We start from the raw sequence: 22,877 nt of genomic DNA, 5'->3' as shown, positions 1-22,877 counted from the left end.
ACTGGAAATGCACGTGTATTCATATCTTGTTAAGGTTTCTGGGTCAGTCTCCTCACATGATGACCCCTCAAGGAAACATTATTTTGTAAAGCACTGAGCTATGATTTTTTGGCCTCAAAAATATTATAGGTTATGGATAGAAATTTGGCTGGTTAAATTGGAAAATGATGGTTTGATTCGGGGGAATTCTACCAAACATTTAAAGAAGAACTAATTCCTATTCTCCTGAAACTGTTCCAAAAAATAGAAATGGAAGGAAAACTTCCAAACTCATTTTATGAGGCCAGCATCACCTTGATCCCAAAACCAGACAAGGATCCCACCAAAAAAGAGAGCTATAGACCGATATCCTTGATGAACACAGATGCGAAAATACTCAACAAAATACTAGCCAATAGGATTCAACAGTACATTAAAAAGATTATTCACCACGACCAAGTGGGATTTATTCCAGGGCTGCAAGGTTGGTTCAACATCCGCAAATCAGTCAATGTGATACAACACATCAATAAAAGAAAGAACAAGAACCATATGATACTCTCAATAGATGCTGAAAAAGCATTTGACAAAGTACAACATCCCTTCCTGATCAAAACTCTTCAAAGTGTAGGGATAGAGGGCACATACCTCAATATCATCAAAGCCATCTATGAAAAACCCACCGCAAATATCATTCTCAATGGAGAAAAACTGAAAGCTTTTCCGCTAAGGTCAGGAACACGGCAGGGATGTCCATTATCACCACTGCTATTCAACATAGTACTAGAGGTCCTAGCCTCAGCAATCAGACAACAAAAGGAAATTAAAGGCATCCAAATCGGCAAAGAAGAAGTCAAATTATCACTCTTCGCAGATGATATGATACTATATGTGGAAAACCCAAAAGACTCCACTCCAAAACTGCTAGAACTTATACAGGAATTCAGTAAAGTGTCAGGATATAAAATCAATGCACAGAAATCAGTTGCATTTCTCTACACCAACAGCAAGACAGAAGAAAGAGATATTAAGGAGTCAATCCCATTTACAATTGCATCCAAAACCATAAGATACCTAGGAATAAACCTAACCAAAGAGACACAGAATCTATACTCAGAAAACTATAAAGTACTCATGAAAGAAATTGAGGAAGACACAAAGAAATGGAAAAATGTTCCATGCTCCTGGATTGGAAGAATAAATATTGTGAAAATGTCTATGCTACCTAAAGCAATCTACACATTTAATGCAATTCCTATCAAAGTACCATCCATCTTTTTCAAAGAAATGGAACAAATAATTCTAAAATTTATATGGAACCAGAAAAGACCTCGAATAGCCAAAGGGATATTGAAAAAGAAAGCCAACGTTGGTGGCATCACAATTCCGGACTTCAAGCTCTATTACAAAGATGTCATCATCAAGACAGCATGGTACTGGCACAAAAACAGACACATAGATCAATGGAACAGAATAGAGAGCCCAGAAATAGACCCTCAAATCTATGGTCAACTAATCTTCGACAAAGCAGGAAAGAATGTCCAATGGAAAAAAGACAGCCTTTTCAATAAATGGTGCTGGGAAAATTGGACAGCCACATGCAGAAAAATGAAATTGGACCATTTCCTTACACCACACACAAATATAGACTCAAAATGGATGAAGGACCTCAATGTACGAAAGGAATCCATCAAAATCCTTGAGGAGAACACGGGCAGCAACCTCTTCGACCTCTGCCGCAGCAACATCTTCCTAGGAACAACGCCAAAGGCAAGGGAAGCAAGGGAAAAAATGAACTACTGGGATTTCATCAAGATCAAAAGCTTTTGCACAGCAAAGGAAACAGTTAACAAAATCAAAAGACAACTGACAGAATGGGAGAAGATATTTGCAAACGACATATCAGATAAAGGACTAGTGTCCAGAATCTATAAAGAACTTAGCAAACTCAATACCCAAAGAACAAATAATCCAATCAAGAAATGGGCAGAGGACATGAACAGACATTTCTGCAAAGAAGACATCCAGATGGCCAACAGACACATGAAAAAGTGCTCCATATCACTCGGCATCAGGGAAATACAAATCAAAACCACAATGAGATATCACCTCACACCAGTCAGAATGGCTAAAATCAACAAGTCAGGAAATGACAGATGCTGGTGAGGATGCGGAGAAAGGGGAACCCTCCTACACTGTTGGTGGGAATGCAAGCTGGTGCAGCCACTCTGGAAAACAGCATGGAGGTTCCTCAAAATGTTGAAAATAGAACTGCCCTATGACCCAGCAATTGCACTATTGGGTATTTACCCTAAAGATACAAATGTAGTGATCCAAAGGGACACATGCACCCGAATGTTTATAGCAGCAATGTCCACAATAGCCAAACTATGGAAAGAACCTAGATGTCCATCAACAGATGAATGGATCAAGAAGATGTGGTATATATACACAATGGAATACTATGCAGCCATCAAAAGAAATGAAATCTTGCCATTTGCAACAACATGGATGGAACTAGAGCGTATCATGCTTAGCGAAATAAGTCAAGCAGAGAAAGACAACTATCATATGATCTCCCTGATATGAGGAAGTGGTGATGCAACATGGAGGCTTAAGTGGGTAGAAGAAGAATAAATGAAACAAGATGGGATTGGGAGGGAGACAAACCATAAGTGACTCTTAATCTCACAAAACAAACTGAGGGTTGCCGGGGGGAGGGGGTTTGGGAGAAGGGGGTGGGATTATGGACATTGGGGAGGGTATGTGCTTTGGTGAGTGCTGTGAAGTGTGTAAACCTGATGATTCACAGACCTGTAGCCCTGGGGATAAAAATATATGTTTATAAAAAATAAAAAAATTAAAAAAAAAAAAAAAAAAAAAAAAAAAAAAGAATGACTGCTATTATAAATCCAAAGAAATGTGCCTCTTTGTGAGCTTGATAGGGATAGAAGAGAGAAGAGAGACAAAATTTAAGGGAGCTGTGATCTAATAGTTGTAGAAGTAAATATCTAGTCTGTTTTTTCTTAACCACTGGGTCTAATTTTAAAAATTTACTGTTTTTTTGTTTAAGTTTAAGCTCTAATTTTCTTTTGATTATGGTCTTTTAATAAAAGTTGCTGCTGTGTTCTAGGCTAAAGAAGGGTCTATAAATTTATGTTGGTACTAGAAGCCATTTCAGAATTGTTCTTTAGGAAGCCAATCTTGGCTGAATAAATGATGATATAAGGGACCACCATGGGATTTGAGTCAAACTAATACAATTTTGAATACAGACTTGATTGCTCATTTCCAGATTTCTCACTGAGCCTCAGATATATTTTTCAAAAAGGAGATAATGTCACTCACCTCATAATATTATCATAGGACTAAAGAAAAAAAAAAAAAGATAATCCAATACCATAGGAGAAGTGCCTAACACAGAGCTTCTCCCTCTGTCCTTTGGTAATCCATATGCATCCTTCTTTCCCTCCTTAGAATAGGTGGTATATTCCATCTTTATCTACAATTTCTAATTTTATATGAAATATAAAAGTTACGACTGTCTCAGGAAATGTTTTAGTGAGTCTATAAACAGTAATACTAAATTATAACTAAGTAGACTTAAGATGTTATCGCTCTCTAAGGTAATTTGAATTTTGAAAGGGGATAAAGTCTTAAGGAAAAGAATCTTAATCTTATATAAGCACTGTACCCTTAGTCTTTTGACTTTGAATTTGTATGACCCCAATCACTTTGGAAATTACTGCCCATGCTAAGCCTCAAATTTTTGTTTTATGTGGTTTGGTTGTTGTTTTTAACTTAAACACAGTGACCTAAGCCTAGGTTATCTTTAATGATATGCTCATACCAACCCTCACATTCTACAATTTTTATTGTGGAATTTTCAACTATTAAATAACTAAAAAATAAAAACAACATTTACTAAATGCAAAAAAGTTGGGCTATGTGCTTAAGAAATCTTTAATTCTCAAATAATTGCTGAGAGTCATCATTATTCTCCCGGCTTTATAAATGAGGATGTTGGAGCTCAGTGAGACTTAAAAGGCTTGCATCAGATTGGGCGGCTGACAAGTGGATGAGCCAAACTTCAAACTCAAGGCTGCCTGACTCCAACACATTTGTTCTTTTCACCAGGAAACACTATTGCAACAGGAAGGCTATTTTTGCCAGTCGTGAAATCATACTGTAAAAGAGGTTGCTGTAATTAAGGTTGTTTGTTTTATTGGAGTTATCTTTATAACACCACTTGTAAGCTCCTAGAGAGAGAGGTATGCATAATTTGTTTTTTTTGAAGTTGCAGCGATCATGTTTTAGATAATAGTTTGCAAAGAACAGAAGGCAGAAAATGGAAGGAGGAAGAGAAGGAGGAAAGAAGGAAGATAAAAGAAACATTTTATTTCTTACCCATTCTGAACTTTAGATCTTGCTTCAGTAACTGAATAACAGCTACCTGAGATATAATTATAGATAGCCATTTTCTACTCAAAGTAAGATACTGTGAAAAGAATTTTTTTTTCAAAGATTTTATTATTTATCTGAGAGAGAGCATGAGCGAAAAGGAGCAGGGGGAGGGGCAGAAGGAGGAGAGTAAGAGAGAGAAAGAGACTTGAATGGGAGGAGGGGCAGAGGGAGAGGGAGAAGCAGACTCCGTGCTAACAGGGAGCCCACTAAGACTTGATCTCAGGTCCCTGAGATCATGACCTGAATTGAAGGCAGGTGCTTAGCCAACTGAGCTCCCTTGGTGCCTCAATAAACTTTATTTTAAACGCTGTTTAATTTTTTTCAATTTTAATGCCATTTTCCATTCAAGTTTGTGATATCCCACATTAAAAAAATATACTATGCTGAAGGGAAGGAAAAACTTTTCTTCTATGCTGTTATGTTTTGTAACTGAGACATGCAAATTAAACTGGCCAACTATATTAAGAGGAGAAAAGGCATAAACTTTTTTTTAAGATGTTATTTATTTGACAGAGAGAGATCACAAGTAGGCAGAGAGGCAGGCAGAGAGAGAGAGGGGAAAGCAGGCTCCCCGCTGAGCAGAGAGCCCAATATGAGTCTCGGTCCCAGGCCCCTGAGATCATGGCCTGGGCTGAAGGCAGAGGCTTAACCCAAGTGCCCCATAAACATTTTATTTTTATATACATGGGGACTGAACAGAAGACAAGGAAAACCCAATGAAATGGTTAAATCCAGGAGCTAATATATCATTTAACAAAGGTTAATAGGGCGCCTGGATGGCTCAGTGGGATAAAGCCTCTGCCTTCGGCTCAGGTCATGATCCCAGGGTCCTGGGAGGGAGCCCCACATCAGGCTCTCTGCTCAGTGGGAAGCCTGCTTCCCCCTCTCTCTCTCTCTCTACCTGCCTCTCTGCCTACTTGTGATCTCTGTCTGTCAAATAAATAAATTAAAAAAAAAAAAAACAAAGGTTAATAAATTATGGGAAGGTCAGTGGGAAATATATGGTAAATAAGGGTTGGTCAGTAACATTTCTTTATGCAGACTCATCTCAGTGCAATCTCAAGTCTTTCTGATCTGGAAGAGAATACCTTTACAAAGGGAAATTTATAGGGGCACGTGGTGGCTCCGTTGGTGGCTCAGTTCGTTAAGCATCTGTCTTTGGCTCAAGTCATGGTCTCAGGGTTCTGGGATTGAGTCCCTTGTCAGGTTCCCTGGTCAGTGGGGAACCTTCTTCTCCCTCTCTCTCTCTCTCTGTGCTTTCTATCTCTGTCTTCAAATAAATAAATCTTTAAAAAAAAAAAAGGCAAAAAAAAAAAAAAAAAAGAAAGAAATTTATATCACCTACACAAAAGGAAATTTATGCCCTGCTTGTAGGCAGGAAGGAGGAAGGCAGAGAGGTTTTCTCTGACTGCTATTTTTCAGTGAGCTTCACCTCCAAATAATCTTTGTACAAAACTGGCATTTTTGGGTGGTGGTATATTCTGATCCCCTTCAATGCCAATAAGATTTTTGGATATTTAAAAGGTCAACAAAGCCTGTTGGAAAGTCTAGAGAAGATGGCTGTGAGGAAGTACCTTCTTCCACTCTTGGTTGCCATGTTGAATATATATTCTATTTATCAAAATTTATTTAAAATTATATATCCTATGACCTAGCAATTCTACTCCCTGGAATATTATTTGTAATCAGATATATGTACAAAATATGTCTTTATATTTGTTAATCAAGGTCAACTTAAGAATAATAATAACAGTAATAAATGGGGGGAAAGGAAATGTACATCTACAGATCAACTACCATGACCAAACTATAAACCAAGTATCTATAATATAGTTCTTTATTTATTGGCATGATTGATGCCCTTGACATACCACCGAGTAAAAAACATTGGTAATAGTTTATATATAGAAGATACATATTGGTCATGGGCTATATATAGAAGATACATAGTATGAGAATGTAAATTTTATATAAATAGTATCTTTCTGTGTGATTATTTATAGAGAGATATTCATAATCACCAAAATACTAATAAGAGTTATCTTTATTTTTACTTTTTTATATTATTTTAATTTTTATGATTCACAGATATCATTTTTGTTATTAGAGAAAAAAGCTGTTTTGAATTAGGGCAAAATTTATGTTTCAAAATACCAATTAACTGAACTAATGTGAGTTCAACTCTTTGGTGAGTTACAGTTAAAAACTACACCACATAGGGTTGTTGCACAAAGGCAAATTTATTTGCAGCCCAAAAAAAGGAGATCACAAGGAATAACTTCCAAAGCTATGACTCCCTGAGGAGGACTAAGTGGGTTCCTTTTAGCGAAGGTTAGGAACAAATATTTAGAGAGGGGAGACTTGTCACTCTGTATAGAGATGGGCATAAGGTCATGCATGTGCTTTAAGGAAATATGCCTTTACATACACTGTATATTATGTACATGAGGCTTGTGCTCCTCCAAGGGCAAAGATTTTAGTATTTTTTTTTTAAATTTCATTTATTTATTTATTTGAGAAAGAGAGAGCATGAGATGAGGAGGGATAGAGGAGAAGGGTGAGGGAGAGGGAAAGAATCTCAAGCAGACTCCATTCTGAGTGTGGAGACAGACACAGGGCTCCGTCTCACAGCCCTGGGATCATGACCTGAGCTGAAATGAAGAGTTGGACAATTAACTGATGAGCATCCAAGCACCCCAGAGATTTTCATATTATGGTGAGTTAAAGGTAATTGTCAGTCACACCATGGGTCACTCCATGGTCCATCTACACAGGTGTCAGTTAGGAATTAAGCTCAAACTGTCTGCATGTTCTGGGCCACCAAAGCTCTTCTGTCAGGTAATCATTATTTTTTTAGGGGTAGTTTCAGTTTCCATGACAGAATGCTTAGCCTCTCAGGTTTTTGTGTTTTGTTGTTGTTGTTGTTGTTTAAGATTTTACTTATTTGTCAGATAGAGAGAGCACAAGCAGGGGAAGCAGCAGACAGAACAGGCAGAACAGGCAAAGAGAGAAGCAGGCTCTTGGCTGAGGAAGGAGCCAGATGCAGGACTTGATCCCAGGACCCCAGGATCATGACATGAACCAAAGGCAGGCACTTAACTGACTGAGCCACGCAGGCATCCCACTGTGCCCCTCAGGTCCTTAGAGATAAGCTGGAAACAAGAGCTTAAGGAAAAATGTAAGAAAGAGGATGGTGGGTACAAGCAGATGAGTAGTAAATGTCGGGTTTTGTGGTGTGGCTGGTGACACAAGGAAATAGGAAAAAAATATTATCAATTTTAATAAAATAAGCCTTAGAATATTTAAAAATAGATGTAAAAGGTTTAGGTATTTTCTCAATATCAAAAAGTATTAAGTCAAGCGGAGAAAGACAACTATCATATGATCTCCCTGATATGAGGAAGTGGTGATGCAACATTTGGGCTTAAGTGGGTACGAGAAGAATAAATGAAAGAAGATGGGATTGGGAGGGAGACAAACCATAAGTGACTCTTAATCTCACAAAACAAACTGAGGGTTGCTGGGGGGAGGGCGTTTGGGAGAAGGGGGTGGGATTATGGACATTGGGGAGGGTATGTGCTTTGGTGAGTGCTGTGAAGTGTGTAAACCTGGTGATTCACAGACCTGTACCCCTGGGGATAAAAATATATGTTTATAAAAAATAAAAAATTATTAAAAATTAAAAAAATTTTTTAAAAAGTATTAAAATAGTGACACAATTTTATAAACATAATTGAAGAATAGATTAGTTTTATAGTACATGTCCATAAATAGTGAGCACAATGTCTGAACAAGGAGCTGTTGGGGAGGAAGAATTTCCTTTGCCCTTTAAGGTCATTGTAGTTTGATTAAGAATGAGGCAGATTAACAGGAGAAAATAAAATAAGAGCATAAGTAGGAGAAATCTTCACTAACAGAGAAAGTCCAGACAGTGGGGCAACCAACGTGAGCCTCAATAAGTGAGGCTTATTGAGTTAAGGGAGAAGGGTAGGGGTCTCGTGATCCAAAGGAAACAAAGACCATTAACAGGACCATGAGAGGAGATGTTTGGGAAACAAAAGGTGAACTATTACGTGGCTAAGTTTCTTAGGTAAAGGGGAATCTTTGCTAATAGCTTTCTTCCTGGTACAGACAAGAGGGGAAGACAAAAAGCTTTTTCTAAATATGCTAGGTTTTGTTTGCTTTTAATTTAAAATAATGTTCCTGCTAAAGTGGCCCATCTTGGGGTGGTCTCCCCTTAGGGCTTAGAGGGGGAAAAAGTCTTGAAGGTCTGCTCCATCATTTTTGAATGTGTATGTGGAATAGCAACTAAAATCACATCACATGGGACAATCAGATGATCACTATTAAATGAAAGTCTAATGTAGTGTTTTCCAAGACTTTTCTTTAAGAATATATCTTGTAAGACACTTTGAAAAAATTGATCTCATTATAATGATAATTGTGTGAGAAATTTAGTGACTTCTTGGGATTGTGTGTAGGCAATCTAAAAATAATAGCAATAGCATTAAATAATTACAGAAAATTTTATTTGCACAAATTTACAAAAATTTGTAAAATTTTATTTGAGAGAATTGAGACATTAAGATCAGATGAGGTCAAGAAGTTGCCCAGAGTCGGCCAGTACAAGTGGTAGAGCTAGAATTTCTAGTATGAAGTGAATGATCTTTCCATTATATAAATTTGACTAATGAAAGTCTACCCCAGAGGGTCCCCCATCATGAGAAATTAGTGTGAAATATTTGTCTGAATGGGACTCATTATATGATCCAATTAATACATAGTTTGTGACTCATCGTCACTGTGTATTTACTTATTGATGGTTTTTCAGTTATGATTCAATTATAGGATCCCTTGGTCTGTGCCCGGCACAACTTAACTACCTTGAGCTACTTATTCACTTGATCTCTTTATTCCTTCTCCTCCATTTTGCATCTCTTGAGTCTCTAAATGTTCAAATATTTTCACAATTTCACAAATTCAGAATTTCACAATTCTGTCTCTCAATATAACTAACTTTCTAACTCCTTTGTGGGAGGAAACTTCAAATGCCATATCCTTTCTAGTGAACATTCATCTCCATTCAGATGTGTCTTTCCTCAGATCACTTTGATAGAACACTGTAGTTTTCCATTCATACCTAATCTGGCAGTAAACTTAAGCAGGAGGAGATATGGGACTATCTCTTAAAAAAAAAAAAAAGAATATATATATATATATATATATACACACACACACAAATATTGTGTGTTTTGTGTGTGCGTGGTTGGTTCAAAAATATATTTAGATTTTTTAAATTCCCTGAAGGGTAAAGGACATTTTTATTATTCCACAAGGCATGTAATTCCATCTAAATTTCATGTCTGAGTTTACCATGTAGGGATATTGGAGAACTGGAGAGAAAAACTTGTTCAACTAATATGTGTAGGAAAGAAATAAATATATGAAAGAGAGATGGAGAACAAATATAATAAGTAGAAGAACGAAGGAGAGAGGACTAATATTTTCCATTTATTCAAAAACATTTCTTGATCACCTACTGTGTGAGATAACTTGTGTTACCTTATAGAACTCTTAAAAGCACACAAGCTGTTTTCAAAAACATCTTCTAATTCCATAGTAATTAATACTTTAAGACTGAACATTTACTAACAAATATAGTCTTTTAATGTGACTTTGATTAGTTTAAAAATTGATGCATTGAAAAAATAAATCTTAAAGCAATGACTAAAGTTTGCAAAAACTGATAGTTAAAAATGAGCTCCTGGAAACTGGAATCTGGCAAACAATTCTCAGAGGCATAAGGTGCAGCTGTGCATTCATGCCTGAAATCACTGCATCAGCTAATTTTAGACTGTACTTTTCAGTAATGATGGTATCTCATTGTTCTCATTTTTTTTATTCTATATTATCCATGATTCCTGCTGTGACAGTTAAATTGTTCTCAAATTTACCATAGTCAAAAAGTTTAAAATTACACATGTGTATAATTTTGTTTCTAGAACTTTGGAAAATTGATGATGGTGATGATGGAAGTCTTACTCCTGACTTTTGACAAGTTTAGATTGGACCCCAGCCAAAAAAGATTTTCAGAGTACATAATACCAGCACTTTTTAATATATTCAAGCAAACAACTTTTATCACATTTCATGGAATTCTCAACATACTGAGAATAAATTAGATATTAATTATTATTGTATATTATTAATGCTACTATTACTTTTATTTTATTACCATTTAGAGACTGCTTTAATGAACATTGCAGAATAGTAACCTAGAAGACTCAAATTTCCCATTTTACCACGATTCATCCAGTGTGGTTAGCCAATAGTAGGACTAGTTCCACTCAATTTTATAAATGTTTGGTTAATTGTTTGTTTTACTTACTAGACTGCACACTATGCATACTCCTCGAGGATAATGTTATGTGTTATCAGATTTCACATTCTCAGCATCCTAGTTTATTGTCTATGATTCACAAGCACCCAAAAAAACATCTGTTGAGTAAGTTAGTGCTTCAGTGTCTTTATTCTATAGATAGGTCTATGATTAAATTTGCCTTTAAAATCTTTAGAAAAATGTCAAAGATAGGTCTATAAAGTCATAATTGTACATAAAGAGAATGTGCTTTAAAAAAAAGTTTCTATTATGTGGTTAAACTTCAGTTAATAGGATATCTGCTCCCCCTGAATTTAAAATGCATGAAAGCATGGACTTTTGTCTTATTTAGTGCTTTATCCTCAGTACCTAGGAATGCTTAGGATATAGCATAATAATAAATATTTGTTGAATATATTAATGGGTCAATATGAAAAGGATTATTATCTGGCTTTCTTAGGCATGGCATCATAAGCAGATATTACCTGTAAAATTCATTATTTCAGTATATTAAGGGCATGCCTGGTACTTCACTAAATCATAGAAGTATATTTTCCATCCAAAATTTCATTTCTATTTTTGAGGTTCAAGAAAGTCAGTTTTATTATCAGACTTGGCCAAGTTCAGTGGTAAACACAATTCAAGAGATGAAATTGATTGTTAAAACAGAAGATCAGTCTTAATTTGTAATAATGATATAAGTGTTAATGAAGAATTAAAGATTTATGTCAACTTCCCAGAAGGCAATATCCCCTGAAAAGTTTCTGACTTGAACTCATTATCATAAGAAGATTGTTTTCAAGTCAACAGAATCAGAGTGATCTTTTTGGTTATAATCAAGCTATGATAGACGGATGTACTTTTCTCTTTTATAGAGGGAAAGAAATGGGAGAAATGAGTTAGAATTTGTGTCTTTTTTGTTGTCGTTGTTGGTGTTGTTTTGTCTTTTGTTTATGGGGGAGAGAGGGTGAGTAAGGATTAGGGAGAGAGAGAACCTTTATTATTTTTTTTTTTTTAGATTTTATTTATTTGTTTGATAGAGAGATCACAAGTAGGCAGAGACAGAGAAAGAGGGGGAAGCAGGCTTCCCAGCGAGCAGAGAGCCTGACGTGGGGCTCAGTCCCAGGACCCTGAGATCATGACCTGAGCCAAAGGCAGAAGCTTAACCCATTGAGCCAACCTGAGAGAGATTCTTAAGCAAGCTCCATGCCCAGCATAGAGCCTGACAGAGGGTTGGATCTTACAATGCTGAGATCATGACCTTACAATTTTACAATGCTGAGATCAAGAGTTGGGCATTTAACCAACTGAACCACCCAGAAACCCCTAGAATTTAAGTATTCTTGGGTGCCTCCTCTTGTATCTTTTAATGCACATAACAACCTTGCAAAATAGGATTTCTTATCTCCATTTTTTTTTTAAGATAATGAGTTTGGGTTTCATGTCAAGGCTACTTTTTTCAAACTATCCTACTCTTTTCATAAGGCCTTGCTGTCGGGAGCCAGTACAGGAGGCCTACTATAAGAGCTGTAAGGGACTGAATATGATTGGCTGTTCATTTACATCCACTCACGCGGGAGGTGCATGAGCACTGCATTCTGATTGGTTAACACTGCCTGCATAAAAACCCATGCGCCCAGGGTTAGAGGAGAAGGGGAAAAAAAGCGATTAATAAAAAAGGTTCCCCGCAATGTGAGTCTCCGAGTCGTTCTTGCTGGCGAGAGCAACACCTTGCTGCTTCTATCCCATAGGAACTGGAATACTTATGTTGGTCCACTGAAGTAGCTTTATTCCTAAATAATGTGTGAGTCTTTTATGTTAGAATTCTTACTCTCTGGTCACCTTTCTGAGGCTCTGCCCAAGTTGTACTTTAAATTTTCTAAATCAGAAGATTTACATGAGTCCTCAGGAATGGTATATTAAAGGAAGAAACATACTTAGAAAATACCTATTTGACATAGTCTGATTGCTTGGAAACTTAATTTTTTAAACCTTTTGAAGTCATACAGAAGTCTCTCATTTTAAAATCTTTATTAGAATTTAGAATAAACCCTTAGCGTAGATGTTCATAAAGTACTTATTTAGTGGAAGCTATGTGCCAGGCATAAGCATTTTCTCATTTGTTAAATTCTCACAATACCTGCATTCTAAAGATGAATTAAAAGATTAAGAAACTTGCCTGAATTCACACAACAAGTAGGAAATAAAGACAGGATTATAGATAAGGTCCAGCTGGTCATGTTCTTTCCTCCATCCCATGCTACCTCTCAGTAAACATCAGTTTTATTTGGTCGTATTTAACTGGTAAGATACAGACATAATTAATAATATCCAAGGATTATATTTATTGTGATTAAAGATATATAATCCTTATAAATAAGGAGTGATTTTGTCTGTTTTTCACAAAAAGAAAAGAAACTTCAAGAAATTCGGCTTTGTCCAAAGCCTAGGCTTCAATATTGAGTCCATTGGACTTAAAATCTATTCTCTTTCCAAAAATATTAGTCTAATTTTGACACAATGAGATCAACCAGGAAGGTAGTGTAATAATTTAGATGTAAAAGGAAAAGTGGCTAGCTACACCAGTATGGTTGGATAGAAAGGGAATAAGGAAAGGATGAAGCTTATCCTGTGGCTTTTCTAGGACTATTTTAACATGATTCAAAGTAGGGTAAGGCCCAATATACCACAATGACTTCCCAAAGGTCTATAATGCAATTTTATTTAAAAATTGTACTTGCTAATTATTGTTCTAGTCCCATTTGCCTACCTTAATTACAGCCTAAAATGAACTCCAAATTTGTTGCTTACAAAGTGCATTTTTTAAGTTCCTTACTGGATATTATTGCCTTTTCCATTCTCAAAACACAATGTTTTAAATAAGCCTATAACACCTTATATCATCAGCTTATAAAAAGCAGCAAAATCTGGTATTTTACCATTTATTTCAGGTATGCTTTGGAAATGTTTCCTGAAGTAAAAATCCTTGCCCTTAATTTGCTTTCTCATACTTAATCCAAACTTGCTCTAAACTTCACAAGAATTATGCCTCAGTGTTCTGTTAAGACAGTAACAGTTTTTTAAGCCCAAAACAATTTATGCTGCAGTAACATTCATCATGTACCTGGTATGTTTTAGTCTCTAGAGAAACAAAAGTAAGTAAGCCATGGTTGGTGCCCATGGGAAACAGTCTCTTAGAGATTCAGGTAAATAGATTCAATACAAGGAGGTGAGCGTTTTGTGGAAGTACTTGCGGGATGCTATATTAAAGGAGAAAGGAGGCAGAAGCCCATTTCTTCTTATTCTTGTAGTCTTTGTTCTTAAAACTAGAATTGGTTTTGACTCATCATATATTACATGTTCTAAGCTAAAATGACTTTGCCCGTAGATTTGATCATATCTTCCCCAGTTTGAATTTTATTAAGACTTCCCCATCATATAAATTTGGAAATCTAGCCAGGATAGAAAGTTCTATATGAACCCTGGTCCCCGACTAGCTCTCATTTGTCAGGACACTAAAACATATACTAAATCATTAGCCATATTACAAAAATACAGTTGAACAATGTCACAGTCATGCCCTGGTGACTTCACACTGGGTTTTCCTTCTATCTGAAATGTTATTCCTCGTTCCTCTAGCCAACTCCAAGTTAAATTTTCTTCTACCTCTTCTAGGTAAAATACAACTAATTTTACCTAAGGAATCACATTCTCTAGAAATTTTCCCGGGTCTCAGAATGTGATTTTAGTGTGTGTATCCTGTGCTCCACAAACAATGTAATGAGACTAACACTGAACCATTGAATTAATGTTCTGTGCTACATGGGGACACTGGGTGGCTCAGCTGCTTAAGCAACTGCCTTTAGCTCAGGTCATGATCCCACGGTTCTGAGATCTAGCCCCACATCAGGCTCCCTGTTGAGTGGGGAGTCTGCTTCTCCCTCTCCTGCTCCCCTGCTTGTTCTCTCTCTCAAAAAAAAAAAAAAGGGTGGGGGTTCTGAGCTACATGATAAATTGCCACAAATTTAGCAGCTTAAAACAACATGCTTTTCTGTAACAGTTTCTGTGGATCTGGATTCTGGACATAGCTAAGCAGGATGTCTATGCAAGGATTCTACCAACGGGTCAGTAAAGGCTGGGTTCTCAGCAGGAGGCTCCAGGAGGAAAGATTAGCTTCCAAGATCACTGAGATGACTGATATAATTGATTTACTTTCAGCTGTACGATTCATAACTGCTTGCCTCTTCAAAGATAGCAAGGGGAAGAAGGTTCTAGAACAAGACTACTAGCAAAAAGGAGTCTTATATAACGTAATATAATCACAGGTATAACATCCTAAAACCTTTGCCATATTTTATTAGTTAAAAGTAATTCACAGGCCCTACCCTGTGAATTACTCTGTGAACTACTCACTCATACTGAAAGAGAATGAGTTATACAAGGATATGAACATCAAGATGCGGGTATCCTGAGAATCAAGTTTGTCTACCATATTTGTCATCACCGATTTGTAAGCCTGTTTTCACAACTATGCCACAGGAAAGTAAGTGGTAAGGAACGTGCCTTACCTGACTTTGTGTGGCCAGTATCTAACATTCTGTGTTCAGTATGTGACACACTTTGACTTTGACTTGCTAACTGCTGCCAAAAACAAAAATATTGAGGCTCTATGAAGTAAAAGGCAATTCCTTTTCCATAAAAATACTCAAAAATTCTAGCACCTAGAAACCAATGAATATAAAATTATAATAATAAATAGGAAAATATCATAGGTAACATTAACCTTTTAACCTCATTCCTTGGTTATCACTATAACGATGTTTTTATGTCTGGGATTTTTAGAAACAGAATATCAGTATGATATATGAACTAGGATGGTGGCAATTTTATACATTCTTATTGACTATTTTATTTTTTAAAACACATTTTTTTAAAGATTTTATTTATTTATTTGTCAGAGAGAGAGAGAGAGCAAGAGCGAGCACAGGCAGAGTGGCAGGCAGAGTCAGAGGGAGAAGCAGGCTCCCTGCGGAGCAAGGAGCCCGATGCGGAACTCGATCCCAGGACGCTGGGATCATGACCTGAGCCGAAGGCAGCTGCTTAACCAACTGAGTCACCCAGGCGTCCCTCTTATTGACTATTTTAAAAGAGAAAGAAATGCTATGGATTTATTACCAATGATTAGCTACCTATAGAACATTCTGTTGCCATGGCAATTTAGTTAATTAACAGGCTTGGTTTGTATTACACAACTGCTAAAGGAGATTCATGTTTCTGGGAACACTGAAATGTAAATTGTGCTCTGAGGCTGTCCTGTATGCTCCAGAGAAAGAAACAGTATTTTTCAGAATCCCTCTCCGATAATTTAGCTAATTAAAAGTTGTTTTGTGGCTTTCAAATGCTTACATCTACACTTCAGGCAAAAATAATACCTTTTAAGAGAACAGAGTCTACATTCTGAGCTTGCATTTATAGTATAATAAAGAGGTTCAGGTCTGAAATGTAGTTACAATGAAATGTTAGAGTAGATACAGTCAACATGAGAAATTAATTTCCTTGATTTGCACAATGATATCTGTGAATTCCACTGACTTTACTTCTAGGCAGCAGAGATAAATGCACTTCGGTTCCAGGGATTTCTTCTATAGCTCATGAGACCACCTAAGAAATATTTTCACGAAGCTGAAAACATCAAATAATTGACTACAATTCACCATAGGTTTGTTTGTTTGTTTGTTTAAGATTTTATTTATTTATTTGACAGAGAGTGAGGGAGAGACAGAGCATGAGCGAGGAGAAGGACCAGAGGCAGAGGGAGTAGCAGGCAGAGGGAGTGTGCAGGGAGCCGGATGCAGAGCTCAGTCCCAGGACCCTGGGATCATGACCTGAGCTGAAGGCAGATGGTTAACCAGCTAAGCCACCCAGGCGCCCCTCCCTATAGTTTTGCTGTATAGAAATATCCACATTCAAAAAATCAACAGAAATAGTTGTGTTGTTATTATTTTTATTTTTATTAATAAATATTTATTGAATTATGTCCTGTCAGTAGATAATATTTACTATATATCAGGTACAAAATTAAGTGTTTTAATGTTACATTAATTTTTACAAAAATCCATGAGGTAGGCTGCTATAATATCCATTTGGCAGATAAGAAAATCCAGGCTTACAAAGGTTATATGACTTTTGGAGGATACTACATCTTTTAAGTGATAGAATGAGAATCTGAACTCCTGTCCTCTGACTACAGGACACATGTTTCCAAATTTTATGCAGGAATTCCTTGCCATATATGACATATCATGGAACTAATAAATTTAGTTTCATTGCTTTGGATGCTTTGGAGGCAGTTTCCCTGACTTGTAGCTTTGGCTTTCTGCCTTTTGTTTCTCTACTCTTCCAATTGCTTTGTAAGCTCTTAATTCCAATATTAAGTCTTTAATACTTAGAATAAACACAGTATCTTCTGTTTTTCTTGATTAAAATATTTAGTCAATAATGTACACCAGAATCTTTTAAATGAAAAACATGGGGAGTCCTATCCAGATTTCCAACTCATCCTGGAGGACTTTGGGATCTCTAACTACATCAGCATTTATCTTGTTTTAAAATTTTTTAATTTTATTTTGTTTTATTTTTAAAGATTTTATTTATTTATTTGACAGACAGAGATCACAAGTAGGTAGAGAGGTGGCGGGGTGGGGGGTGGGAAGCAGGTACCCTGCTGAGGAGGGGAGCCTGATGCAGGGCTCATCCCAGGACCCTGAGATCATGGTCTGAGCCAAAAGCAGAGGCTTAACCCACTGAGCCACCAGGTGCCTGCATCAGCATTTAATACTCAAAAAACCAACTTCATGGACAATGAAAATATGGAACCAAGTTGGAAAAAACAGCTATAATATATGAATTATTACTTAATCCAGTTTAAATCTGTCTTATGGCACATCTTTAATGTCTTAACCCAAAGAATATTCCAGCCATCTTGACAAAAAGTGGTGGAAGAGGTATTTGGATGTAGAAACTATATCTTGTCCCTCAGAATTCACAAAGTAACTAATGCATTGATAGGCAACTCTAGCCCTGCTGACAAGGTATGATAATGGAGAATGTGAAGGTGGTATGAACAAAAACAATACTGTGTTCTTGATCAGCCACATGTCAGTAGTTGCCAATTCTTTTCTTGTTGTTTTGTTTTTTATTTGACAGACAGAGCTCAGGAGCAGGCAGAGAGGCAGGCGGGGGACGGGAGGCAGGCTCCCACTGAGCAGAGAGCCTGCCATGGGGCTCGATCCCAGAATCCTGGGATCATGACCTGAGCTGAAGGTAGAGGCTTTAACCCACTGAGTCACCTAGGCCCCTAACTCTTGATTTAATATGTTAATGGTTAAAAATGTTTTCCAATGTGTTCGTAAAGAATTACTCTGCTTTTCACCTACAACATAGTAACCAAAACAAGAAAAAAACCACATCTTTTTCATAAGCAATGATAATAATAGCATCCATTTACCGAACACTTACTATGTACTGGACTTATTAGGAGCTGATCATAATTATCTGCTTCAGTCCTTATCACCACACTATGATATATTTCTTTATTATAAATTTACATATTAAACTTAGTGACTGTTGTAACATTTTCACTTACCAGTCTACCATCCTCCATTCTCCAGATCAGCAGCAGCTGCTGGGACAGCAACCTATGTTCCTCATATGACCTGATGGGTCAGTATAAACCTGGCTCTCAAATAATTGTTGGTCACTGTGGTTGTGTATTTTGACTTGATTAGTGGTTTGCTGAGGGATCAGCTCAGAGGCTTGCCTTGGTTTCTGTCCCTTGAAGCCCTCCTGGGTCTGAAGTGGCCTTTTGGTAGCATTTTCCCAAAATATTTAAAAACATATACTACTACAGCCTTCTTGGGGCAAGAGACAGCAAATAGAACAGACCTAGAAGTCTAGGAAGCAGACAAGCAGCAGACAGACCTAAAAGCCTAGGAAAGGCGAAGCTGAGGAAAGAGATGGAAGAACGAGAGCTTTCTGGAACTTGTGCATCTATCAGGAAACTAGAGTTAAGTGCATGCCTAGTGATGAATACATGCTCAGGAAAGACCTGAAAGGACCCTAGGCTTGCACTTCTGACTGACCTTTGGATACTGGATACTGGACGAGCAGAAGGAAAGATCTAAGGCAGAATTGTAGGCGTCCTGGCTATACACTGAAGGAATTCCATAGCTCAGGATAACAAAAATACAACGCAAACCCAGCGGGGATGACAGAAAGAAGACCTGATTTTTAGAGTTAACACATGTAACATTCGAATTTTTCCACTTAAAACAAATAAAAAATTCAGAGATTAGGGAAGTAGACTCCATTAACAGGAACTAATAAATCACAGAAACCATCCTTCAGGAAGTCCAGAAGATTTCAGTCAACTGTCTTAAGTATGCTCAAAGAGCTAAAGGAAACCATTGGCAAAAAATCAAATGAAATAGGAGAATAGACTAATCTATAAAACTAATATAGAATATAAATAAGTAGAAAATTTTAAGAAGAACTAAATAGATATTCTGCAGCTGGAAAGTACAAGGTAAAATGAAATTTCACTAGAGGACTTCAGTAGATAGAAAGATAGAAAATGAAATGAGGAGGAAATAAAAATGTACACTAGAAAAGTCATTTAAATATACTGAATACATTAATGGAAGAATCAAGGAAATGAAAATATGTAAGACATATTGGATATCAAATGATAGAAGTAATCACTATAAATAAAAATGGATTAAGGCACCTGGGTGGCTCAGTGGATTAAAGGCTGTGCCTTCGGCTCAGGGTCCTGGGATTGAGCCCCATATCAGACTCTGCTTGATGGGGAATCTACTTCCCTATCTCTCCCTCTGCCTGCCTCTCTGCCAATTTGTGATCTCTGTCAAATAAATAAAATCTTTTAAAAAATGGATTAAAACACTATTAAATGGATTAAAAGGCAGAGATAGGCTGAATGGATTTTTTAAAAATGACACAACTCTATACTGTTTATAAGAGACCCACGTAAGTTCCAAAGATTCATGTAGACTAAAAATGAAAGAATAGAAAGAGATATTTCATGCACAGAGGAACCAAAAGAGAGTTCGAGCAGCTACACCAATATTAGACAAACAGATTTTTAAAATTTAAAAAAAATTATAAGAATAAGACAATGACATTACATATATGTAAAGTTTCATCAAGAATTTGTGACAATTATAAACATACAGTCAAAATAGATAAATTGGGCTATATTAAAATAAAATATTTTTGTGCATCAAAGGTATTATCAAGAAAGTTAAGAACAGTCCACATAATAGAAAATATTTAAAAATTGTGTATCTGATAATGATCGAGTATCCAGAACATATGAAAAACTCTAACAGCTCAACAACAAAGAATCAACAACCCAATTCAAATTTGAGCAAAGTACCTGAATGTTTTACATATGTATTTTTTTTCCAAAGAAGATATATAGATGGCCAACAAGCAGATGAAAATATGCTCAACATATTATCCATTAGGCAAATACAAACCAAAATCAAAATGAGATACCACTTCATATGCTAGGATAACTACCAAGAAAGAAAGGTGGGGCATGGTTAGCAAATGTTAGTGAGGATATGGAAAAATTGGAACCCTTCCTCCCACATTGGTGCTGGAAATGAAAGATAATGCAACTACCGTGGAAAACAGTTTGGCCATTTCTCCATAAGTTAGACACAGAATTACCTTATGTTTCAGCAATTCCACTCTGAGTATGTACCCAAAAGTATTGAAAACAGATGTTCAAACAAAAACTTGCACATGAATCTTCATAACAGCACTATAGCCATATCAAGGAAATCACATAAGTGAACTAAATGTCCAACAACTGATGAATAAATAAACAAAGCATGGTATATTCATATAATGGAGTATCATTCAGCCATAAAAAGAAATTAAATATTTCTGCAAACTACACCATGAATGAATCTTGAAAACATTAGACTAGGTGAAAGAAACCAGACACAAAAGGCCATATGTTGTATGAGTCTATTTATGTGAATACCCAGAATAGGCAACACATAGACAGAAAGTAGATTAGTTATTGCCGTAGGGGTAATGGAGAACCCTGCTTAATGTATATGGTGCTTCATTTGGGGTGATGAAAGTGTTACGAATCTAGAGAGTGGAGATGGTTGTGCAAAACTGGGAATGTACTCAAGGTCACTGAAGGTAAACCTATGGATGTTTACCTTTACTAAAAAAGAGAAAATTATAAGGAAGTTAAAAGAAAGAACAATATAAATCTTTTGATAGCTTCTTCAAGAAAGACAGCATGTAGAAAGACAGCGTTGACTTAGAATAAGAATAAAAAACCAAACCTTATACTTATTAGCTGCCACCATATACTTACAGAATATTTTATGAGGATTAAGTAAGAAAGATAATATGTGAAGTGACCAGTGTAGAATTTGACCCATAACATATTTTTCATACATATTGATTGAATCAAAACTTTTTCTTTGTTTAAAGTTATATATTTTGCTGTAACTGCTTTTGGGGCATTTTTATATAATTATCCATTATTTAATAGAGCATATTAGTTATATGTGCTGCCCCTGGAGCCACTGATATTGCCCAAGTTCAAATTTGGCCTCTTTTTCTTACTCTGTAATGTTCAGAAATGTATGTTCCCTCTTTTTGCTTCTGTTTCCTCACTTATAAAATGGAAATAATCATAGTAACTTACCGCCTGAGGAGTTATAATTATAGTAGAAAATGTATGGCAAATTTTAAACATAATTCTTGGCTCTCATGTCAGCTCACAGTAAATGTTTATTATTAATAGTAGTATTTCTATTAATATTAACATTTTTCCTATTGTCACATCTCATTTCTGCTTTATGAGCAGAGATGAAGAAAATAATTCAGACTTGAGAGGGAAGATGTATTATTTATTTCAGTTAAACTATTTATTTCCTTCCTGTGTCATTCCAAATAAAAACTGTCCTTTCTATCTGGCTTCCATACCTTATGTTTTGCTTCCTGATACCTCTATTTTCTCCTTCTTCTCTTGTTTAGATTTACAATCTAGTGGCATAATTTGTCTAGAATTTTATTTCTCTTGTTCTTCAGGGTGGGATCCATAATTGTTCCCTCTTGCGTATCAATGACTATTTATTAACTTCATCTTGCCTGGCACAAGTTCATAAATCTCGCTTGCTTAGGAGAAAAGATAAGACACATTGAACTAGTAGACTCTTCAGTGCAGAAACTGTTCTATGGTTTTATTTAAATATAGTGAATACAATAACTTCTGCTATGTTCAAAATTTTCTAGGTGGGAAAAGAAAAACAAGACCATCTTACCTCAGGTTCCCAGAATAGTCTGCTTATATCATCTCTACTATCTTGATGTCATGTGGAACTAGACAAAGAGAACAATTTGTTCCAAAAAGGTATGAGTACAAAGCCTCGGGTTGTTGAAAAGCAATTTCTCAATAGGCCAACAGGGAAAATAATTCAATAATGCTCAGGAACTTGTTGAAATCTGGCCCCTCACTAGACTCCTTGCTGAAAAATATATTTAGAAAGTCCTGAGAAAACAAAGGGCTTGTCAGTACATACCCAGAGAAGGACTGTAACAGAAATATAAAATTTGAGTATGCCCCAGGCACACAAGGTTGTATATTCAGTGGTCGTCAGACAGTCTTGAATTTTACTCTAAGTAATGATAAAAAAAAATCTAAATTATTTACAATTATTCCAAAAAATAGGGACATGTGAATGAAATACAAATAAAAAAATAAATATATCACAAATCTACTATGTGTTTCCTCAGACTATGAGTAAAAGTGGTAGATAAATTAAGGAATATACAGACCCTCAGTAATCTTCAAAGAAAAATAAAACAACAATGAAGTCATTTTTAATAATAATTACTGGCTATGACTTTTAAGTGATATTATGGAAATTTTCCAAACACACAAAAATAGACAAACTATCATGAATCCCCAGCAGCCATAACCCTGCTTCAGCAATTATCAATA

The sequence above is a fragment of the Mustela putorius genome, unplaced genomic scaffold (genome assembly GCF_011764305.1).
Source record: "Mustela putorius furo isolate JIRA1106 unplaced genomic scaffold, ASM1176430v1.1 tig00003987_pilon_pilon_pilon, whole genome shotgun sequence".
Lineage (NCBI taxonomy): Eukaryota > Metazoa > Chordata > Mammalia > Carnivora > Mustelidae > Mustela > Mustela putorius.
The sequence above is the reverse complement of the archived record's forward strand: the minus strand, read 5'-3'. Positions refer to the sequence as shown.